Genomic DNA, 8,234 nt, shown 5'->3' on the forward strand with positions numbered 1-8,234 from the left:
AGAGGAGGGAGCCCTTGGTCTGGATCGGTCGCGGGTCTCCTGCTTGTGCGGAAGGTTGGACTGGAAGACCTCCGAGGTCCCTTCCAGCTCTCCGATTCTGGTACTGCTACTCCAATTCCTAACAATATTTACCTCTCTTCCCCTACAACGTTTTCCTTTTTTTAAAAAAATTGGCTTGGGATGTGCTCAACATTCCCTGGAATTCCCCTTTTAGGTTCTCCCCAGATAAAGTTCACACACACACACACCTAATATGTACAGTTCTGCCTCCCTTTGCACTGTACTCACCCTACATTGTGAGCAACAATGTATCTTTTAGTGTAGGATGTTGTGCAAACTCAACTTGTAATTTCTTTAGAATTCAGTGTGTGTCTTCTAATCATTAGACCCAAATGGTTAAATTAGTCCTGGGCTTGCTGTGCAAACACTGCCTTTATCTAAATATGGCAGCCTAGTCAAATATCTGGAAGAACAAGATAGTGAAGTTTGCATACACACATCATCACACCCCTACCATTGGAGGAGAGAGAGAGATACAGAGATGTGTGCTTTCCACCCTTCAGACAGAGGTCTCTGGAAGAGCTAGCTCAGTTCCCCTGGCAGCTCTTGTTGACTCTTTTGTTACAGTTTTATTGACAGTTTTGTCTGGATGGTCATGTTTGCTTTTTAAATATTGCAAGCTACACAGCCTTTTTTTAGAGCTGGGTGGCTTTACATTCCAGTACTGTGTATTATCCACCTATCAAGTCTTTCCCTAGTAACGCTAATGAGCAGATGTTTGATGGTGTTAAAGGTCTTATTGTGGGATGTTCCAAGCTGTTCCAGTAAAGCTGCCTTTTGCAACTGACGGATGGGAATTTTGTCAATGCTGAAGGTGTCCAAGCACTGCTCCAGAGTTTCACCATTCCACCCTACTGTTGCTATCTTTGCTTTCTTATAGTTCATTGCACAGTCAGCCAGATGTTTAATCTGGATTATTAGCAATGGTTTCCTCAACCCACATAATTGCAGAAACAACATCCAGGGTCCTGGTGGAATTGTGTGCAGTTGTTCTGCTGCTTGAGCCATCTCCTAACTGGCTGCAACCAGAGTCGATGAGAGAGGGTGATTCAGGCAGAATGTCAGTGTGCCCCTAGAAACCCCCACCTGCATTTTTTACTCAGCTCTCTGGTGGAGACGACTCTCTGAAATGTTATCATTCACGTTCCAATGCAGCCATCTGCAACCTACGCTTGCCCATCAGCCCATTCTCAGTATAAGTGTGCGGCAACACCTATGTGCAGTTGTGAGCATCTCTAAATCAGCCTTTACATAAGAGTACTCATAAGGAGAACCATTTCTTCTCCAGGTGTTTCTCAGGCTTGACAGTTTTAAGCTGTGTCGACTTCAACTCCCAGGATTCACCAGCCAGCCTTGACAGCTGCCAAGGTTGAGAAACACTGCTGTATACATATTTCATTTGAGAAGACTAAGCACCTGTCTTCTCTTCCTCCGAACCCCTTCCAACCTGTCTGCACCCTTCTTGAAGTGAAAATTGGACCCAACAACTTTCCCTATGAAATCACATTCATGCGTAATAAAGTGGAACTATAACTTCTTAGGACGTGAACATTATGGTTCCAGTAATGCATGCTAAAATTGCAAAATTGCACTGCCTTTTTTCCACCATTCACATAACTTTGCTGATTCCAGGGCCTGAAAAGGCTCATAATAGCTTTTTAAAACTTAGCTTGGTTAAAGATAGTATCAGATGTTTGGTTCATGACTCATGTTCAGCTGCTGTCCCAAGCTAAGCATTTCCAATTGTATAACCTTGAATATTGAATTCTGACTTTTAAAAAGAAATATGCAACCATGCATTGATCTTGGCTAAATTTAAGGTTCAGGCTGAGTTTTCCATCCTACCACAGTCATTTTGATTTTGATGTCCTTGCTGTCTTCTGGGATATTAGCTGAACCCCCTTGCTGGGTTTTTAATTAGCCAGGTCACCTTGTCCATGCAAGCATTCAGAGTGGAGCGGAGCTGGATACAGCGAGAGAGAGGGGCCCTTATTCTCCTTCCCGCCATTGATCCCAATGGGCAACACCTACAAACTGTATAGATAGTCCTCGACTTACAAGTACAGTTGGAACCATAATTTTCATTGCTAGGGAAACAGTTGTTAAGAGAATCACACCTGATTCTACAACCTCTTTGTCATGGTTAAGCAAATCACTGCAGTTGTTAAGTGAATCACTGGGTTTCAATAAGTCCAGCTCCCCCCATTGACTTTGCTTGTCCAAAGCCAGCTGGGAAAGTCATAAATGGGGATCACATGATCCCGAGATGGTTCAACTGTCATAAGTATGAGGGGGAGGAGCTGATGTCGCGACGATACGACGTACGATCTTGGAGCTCCAAGTTCACAGTCGATATTCCTGCTTCTGGATGGTCCTTTTGGACCTAAACTGTCCTGCAGAGACGGTGATAGAAAAGAGTATGTCCTGCTGATCTCAGGGACACCACAAAGTCCCTGATTGATCCAGGAGAAGCTCTTTTTTCTGATGACAGAAACACAGCCATTGAAGCTGCTGCAGTTGGGACAGCTCCGGAACGGAAGGAAAGCGGAAAGAGAAAGTGTGTCGAATTGGTGAGGAAATTTTATTATTAGAAAAGAGATTACCCCAAAAAAATCAAAGCTAAATTAAAATTGAAGACAGAAGAGAGTAAGCAGCGAAATTAAGTCATATTAAACAGTGTGTTATCTTTTTTTAATTTTTCTTTTTATGGATGGAACTTTTACAAATGTTTCCTATTTTTTAAATTGGACGGATTTGTTTTTCTTCTTCTACTTTTTATTTTTTTATATACCTAAGAATTAAAAAATTCTTTTTTTTACAACGCTTGATTGGACTGTTTTTCTTTTTATTCAAGAATTTTTCTTCTTAAATTTGGAATATAAAGAGGAATATAAAGAGGGCTGTAACAACAGAGGGAAAATAAATAACACTGTCACTTATAGGCTGGAGGCTTGGAAACATTGTTTTTTCCTTCTTTCTCTTTGATCGTTTGATTTACATTTCAAGGCTTTTCAGCTTGTTTACTGAAGAGTTGTAATGGGAAGAGCACAGGTTGTTTACACAGGTGCTCTTCGGGAGCATTATCAGCAGCTGGGCTGGAGTGACAAAGCCTTGACTTGAAAGATTATAATGAACTTGCTTGAAATCTAATAAAAAGCCTTGAACGCCATACTGGCAGTGTTTACAAGTTGGAAGAATGGCGCAACATGAAAAAGAAATCTCAATATTGCAAATGATTATGTCTGAAATTCAAAAAATATTAATAGTAACAGAGAAAATTGAGAAGAGAATGGAATATATAGAAAGCGGAACAGTAAAAATAGATGGAAAAATTGAGGATGTTTATCAAATGAAGAAAGTGGAGGATACGGTTCTTAAAATTGAAGAAAAAAATGAGCAAAGAGATAAGAAAATTGTTGATACTGACAGTAAACTGAGCATGGTTGGAAATGGCAAGAGTGGAATATGGAAAGGGCACATAGATGGACTGGAATGCTACCTCAGATTTCAAAGCATAGAAGAAGAAAAGAGAGAAAACTTGATGGAAGTAAGGAGAGAAATCTTGACAGAAGCACCAGTGATAACCAAAGTCAAGCTGATGGAAAGGTTTTGATTTTCCATAAGATACCAAATGAGCAACATGCAAAGAGAAGTCCATACAAGACTTACCAAGAAAGTAACCAGAATACTAATGCTACAAATGGCAAGAGACATAAGACTGTAATACTACTGGAAAGATACAGGTTGATGAAATGAAAGTTTATAATAAAATTAAATTAAACTTAGTTAAATTTAGAGTATTATGTATAAAAAGGTGTGATAATAGTTATAGTCAAATAAATGATTAATAATGATAATATATGTGTGTGTGTGTGTGTGTGTGTGTGTGTATATATATATATATATATATATATATATATATATATATATATATATATATATATATATATATATATAATGTTTGATAATATGAAATTTTATGTAAACTGCAAATGAGGATTATGAGAGGAGGTTTAAAAGTTTTGTTATTAAATACAATTAATTTTTATTCAGAACATGTTATAAAGATATGTTATTGGATGATTTTAGGAGGATTACATAGTTTTACTTTAAATCTAGAACATTTCATATAAAAGGATGTAAAACAATTATAGTCAAATGAGGGTTTAATAATTATAAAAATATTATATATATATATATATATATATATATATATATATATATATATATATATATATATATATATATATATATATATATATATATATATATATATATATATAATATTTTTATAATTATTAAACCCTCATTTGACTATAATTATTTAGGCATACCAGGGGTTGTAACACAAATATATACTTATTTCCCTGGCTCAACTGATAAGGAAGAGAACCCGTGGCTTAGTGGTTAAGACTCCTGCCTAAGATATATACACCCCGGGTTCTAATCCCAGTAAGGGTATGGCTAGCTGATGAGAGCTAATTAGCTCGAAATAGATCTATCCTAGTCTCCCTTTATTTATTTATCAGTACAAATACAACACTATATATATATATATATATATATATATATATATATATATATATATATATATATATATATATATATATATATATATATATATATATATATATATATACTGGATTGATGACATGAGAACTTGTTACATAAATATATTTGATTTAAAAAGAAGTGATTTGATATGAATTGTAAGTGATGACTATGGAAAGGTTGCACAGAAATCTTGTAACCAACCGACACACACTTTGCAATGGAAGATGGTTTTATATTTTTTTGTTTTGTCTGTTAATAAAATAAAAAACAATTTACAAAAAAGCCTGTCATAGTACATGCCAGTTGACAAATGCTTGAATTTTAATCACATGACCATGGGAATGCCACAATGGTCATAAGTGCGAGGACTGGTTGTGTCACTTTTTCAGTGCTGCTGTAACTTCAAACAGTTGCTAAACAAGTGCTGTAAGTCGAGGAGTACTTGTATTATGACATTTCAACAGAAGCCATTTCAGAACTGCACCAAAGTACAGCCAGCCGAACAAAGAGGTTTAAAGATAGTTTCTGTTCTTGGCCTGTGAGACTTTTAAATACAACCACAATCACTCCATGCACACGCTATTTTTTTTTCTTTTTCTTTCTTTTTTTGTTTCTGTTATAATTTTGCACCAATGAGGTTAAAACCAATTTCGTTGTATTTAAGTACAATGACAATAAAGATTACACTTATACTTATACACTGAACCTGAATTGGAAAGCATGTTTCAGCAGCCCTTCCTTCTTTCTGTTCTTCTTCTTTTTAATCATTTGATAAGGAACATTTTAATAATCAGAGAACCCTAACTACTCAGTGGGAGGGGAGCGCATTCTGTTCATGTTCAGGGACCTTGTCCTTCTACCAAAGACTGGAATTTCTACAAGCAGTTAAATGTGCATGGTTAATTTACTATAATTTATTATTATATTTTTTTTTAATCCTGCTTATCTGTCTGTCCCAAGAAAGTTTACAGTGCTGTCAAAAGTTGAACTGTAAAAATGACTGTGAATTTATATATTACAACAAGCCATAGTTGGATTTGTATAGTTTTTGGTTTAGCCCAGTCTGTTACTGCAGTAACTATAGTCTGTCCTGTACTGTGTCGCTTATGATTTAAGAAGTAGTGAACCAAATCGCTGCCCCTTCATCAAAAAAACCTCTGGTCTTAATTCAGAAAAAATATCAGAACTCAAGTAATGATATTTAAGCCAGCTGTTTTCCAAGGTTATCCAACAGTAAGGTAAAAATATACTTTTCAGTCCAGTATCTTATGGTAAAGTCCTCGCCCTGATGTCATTATCTTAGCCAAGAACACCACCTACTTTGTTTAGTTACAGTTTTAATTAACAGGATCTTTTTATTTTAAAGCTGATGGTTGCGCCACTTTGATGCCAGTTATGATCAGAACAATTTAGTGGCAACTTTTGAAAGAACTGTGGAGCTGAGCCAAGAGGTGATAACAGTTGCCAAAAAACTGAATTCCATGTTAAGCTAATAGTTTCCAAATCACAGGCAATAAACGTTCTGCTTTCATTGGCCACACCAGTGATTGGTCTCAATCGAGACAACAATGAAACCGCATACAGATGGGAGGTTGAACAACTAGCCTCGTGGTGCAACTGGAACAATCTGGAAACTGAACACACCTAAAGCCGTAGAAATGGTGGTAGACTTTAGGAGAAACCCTCCCATACTAGCACCTCTTACAATACTAGACAACCCAGGATCAACAGTAGAGACCTTCAAATTTCTAGGTTCTATCATATCTCAAGACCTAAAATATATATATTAATCTAAACATGTGTATTAATAGAAGTATATGTATTGAATAACTGGAAAGAATATAAATAGAAATACCCTAAATGTATAAATGATTGTGATTGATACTAAAACCTGTATAAGGAGATATTAAAAAATGGGAGAATGAAGGATGGAACTTTGATTTAACTAAGGAAATATGAACAAAATAGGTGGAAAATACATCTTTGAATATTATAGCGATATGAAAGGGGGGGGAGTTGAAATAGGGCTAGAAAATAGTTGGGAAAAATAATAATTATATATTAAGATATTAAGATATACAAAAGGATAGAAAGACGGTTCAGGAAGGAACGATGATAATAAAAGACATGTATAATATGAAACAATGGAAATAAAATATAATATTTAAGACTATGTTTATTTGTACTGAAATGTATGTTACCCAGTTATCACACTATTCATGCAGTGATATGTATAAAGAATATAAAAAATAAAAATTTGATTGAAAAAAAAAGACCTAAAATGGACACCTAACATCAAAAGCGTCATCAAAAAAGCACAACAAAGAATGTTGTTTCTGTGCCAACTCGGGAAGCTCAAACTGCCCAAGGAGCTGCTGATTCTGTTCTACAGAGGAATCATTGAGTCTCTCATCTGCACCTCCATGACTGTCTGTTTTGGCTCTGCAACCCAACAAGGCAGACGGAGACTTCAGAGGGCCCAGAAAAAGCAATGGCTACTAACCTGCCCTCCACTGATGACCTGTATACTGTACGAGTCAAAAAGAGGGCTGGGAAAATATCTACAGACCCCTCACATCCTGGACATAAATTGTTTCAACTCCTACCCTCAAAACGACGCTATGGAGCACTGCACCCCAGAGCAACTAGACACAAGGACAGTTTTTCCCCCGAATGCCATCACTCTGCTAAACAAATAATTCTCTCACCACTGTCAAACCATTCACAAGGCTGCATTACTATTATTACCTAGATCAGTGCTTCTCAAAGTGTGGACTCAAGTCAAAAAAATAAATATTTTTAAATTGCTCAGTTTTCATTTCTAATAGAGTAAATAGCGCTAGATACAATCAACATAAACCAAATCTCTTTGGGGCCTTCATTCATTTTTAAGAATGCAAAGGGTTCCTGGTGGTTAAAGCACCAAGCTAGAAATTGGGAGACCAAAAGTTCTAGATCCACTTTAGCACAAAGCACAAAGCCAGTCAGGGGATCCTATGCCAGTCACTCTTTATCAGCCTTAGGAAACAGACAATGGCAAATTTCTTTTGAAATCTTGCCAAGAAAACTGCCGGGACTTGTTCAGGCAGTTGCCAGGGGTCAATAGCAACTTGAAGGCACCAAAACAAAAAAGGGGAAAGGGTTGTTTTGAGACCAACTAGATCATCTTCCCTTAACTTCTTGTCCTATGGCTTCCCTCATCCACCAAGCTGCCTACAGGAGGAAGATAAAACCCACTTGGAAGCCGTTGCCTCCTAGCTGGATTGCAGCAATGCAGGTCCAGTCTGGGGTCCCAGGAATGGCTTTCCCCACTGGCATCCCTGTGGCATTGTTGACCTTTCTCCCTTGACAGGTGTTCACCTTAATGTGCAATTGAGCAAGTGCATCATGTCAGCCTCTGTTTTGCTATTTGCTTTTGGCTGCCATTGAAATGGGAAGGGGGCGCTGGTATTTGGGAGGGGAAGTTTTAGTACAGGAGAGATTGTAAAAAGGGAGTTTTGGTCTCACCGTCTACTGCGCATGCTGGAGATTAGTGCTTGGTGTTGGTCAAGGCCAACCGTCCTGCATACCAACCTGATGATGCTCCTTGAAGATGGAACTCACATGACACCTAAGGGATT

This window comes from Natrix helvetica, assembly GCF_964273705.1.
Source record: "Natrix helvetica genome assembly, chromosome: 9".
In the NCBI taxonomy this organism is placed as follows: Eukaryota; Metazoa; Chordata; class Lepidosauria; order Squamata; family Natricidae; genus Natrix; species Natrix helvetica.